The sequence below is a fragment of the Pavona decussata genome, unplaced genomic scaffold (genome assembly GCF_977016875.1).
Source record: "Pavona decussata unplaced genomic scaffold, jaPavDecu1.1 SCAFFOLD_238, whole genome shotgun sequence".
NCBI lineage: Eukaryota > Metazoa > Cnidaria > Anthozoa > Scleractinia > Agariciidae > Pavona > Pavona decussata.
In genome coordinates this window covers 1557501-1558634 of record NW_028145643.1, presented here as the reverse complement: position 1 = coordinate 1558634, position 1134 = coordinate 1557501, and the positions used below count along the sequence as shown (strand labels likewise).

Sequence of the window (1134 nt, the reverse complement as noted above, 5' to 3'; positions counted from 1 at the left end):
ATAATCGTAAAGTATGCCGACAGTTAATTTTTGTTTGAAAAGTGGAAAATTCAACTTCCTTCAATGATGTACCAGTCAAAATAGGCCTGCTATGGTAACGTCACATAATAATGACTTTCACATCAATTTCAGCAAAAGTCACAAATTTACGGGTCTTTACTTGCATGTTGCATGTAAAGAAGTTACGCTTCCCCCGGTCTAGACATGCATAGGGTTAGCATTGCTCGGGTTTGTAATCATTGGTAAAATACAAAGCGTATTTGATTAAAAATATTTTATTCGGACATATAGGCGGCCTCTCTATTTCGCTACCACAAAACACGTGAGTATAAAGCTTATGTTACACTTTGGGAGCAAAAAACAATCATCATATTTACAACTTGACTGAACGCTGGTCTTACAGTATAATTTCAGTAATTTGCACTGGTCATTTACTTTTTGAGAAGTTTGAGAAGTTTTCAGAACAATGTACAGTCAAACTTTGTCAAAATAAATCAATTCTGTGCATCCCTGGATGAGGTACCTTACCTAACTTTACAAACAAATCAGTTTCATCTTGAATAATACAGTTTTATCAAAGGGCAAGCTTCTCAGTTTTCTGTGTTGCATTTGAATTACCATGCATTATAAAAAGTGGCGTGTCAGGGTAGTAACTTCTCTTTCGAAGTTCGTGGGTTGTCAGTCTTTGGAGATTTAGGGCCTCTTCATATGAGCCCGGTAACCGGTAGGCGGGTCAAATTTTGTCTTCTGTTCATATGGGAAATTTAATCCCGGTTACCGAAATGAGAAATGTCCAAAAGGCCCCCCAAAATACCCGAGGAACCGCGTTCCGACTTGTCAGCGACGTTACTAGCCATGCGCAGTTGAAAATGTTTCGTCCCGGACAGTCCTGGTACCCGGGCTGGAGTGTTCATATGGGAAAAATTTTCCAGGTCGATTACCGAGGTCTCGGTCGCAAAAACCGAGATCTCGGTAACCGGACCAGCCTGCCTTCTCATGTGAACACATCGAAATTTAAGTAAAGAAAAGAGTACAGTGGCGAGGCGAGATCTCGGAAACCGAGCTAGCCCGGTCGACCAGGCTCACATGAAGAGGCCCTTAAAGTCAGTTTTCATTTTCTTTCGACTTCAAGTT

The 1134-nt window shown here is 41.0% G+C and overlaps 1 protein-coding gene across 1 annotated transcript in view; it reads right to left on the bottom strand.

The window, feature by feature from the left end:
• Positions 1–259: 259 nt before the first annotated feature.
• LOC146457693 (MICAL-like protein 2) overlaps positions 260–1134 on the bottom strand; it is a 6061-nt gene continuing 5186 nt past the window's right edge. The window contains exon 5 of the mRNA XM_085091719.1: positions 260–1134. This exon is cut by the window's right edge and continues 128 nt beyond it. The gene's annotated coding sequence lies outside the window, so the exon portion shown is untranslated.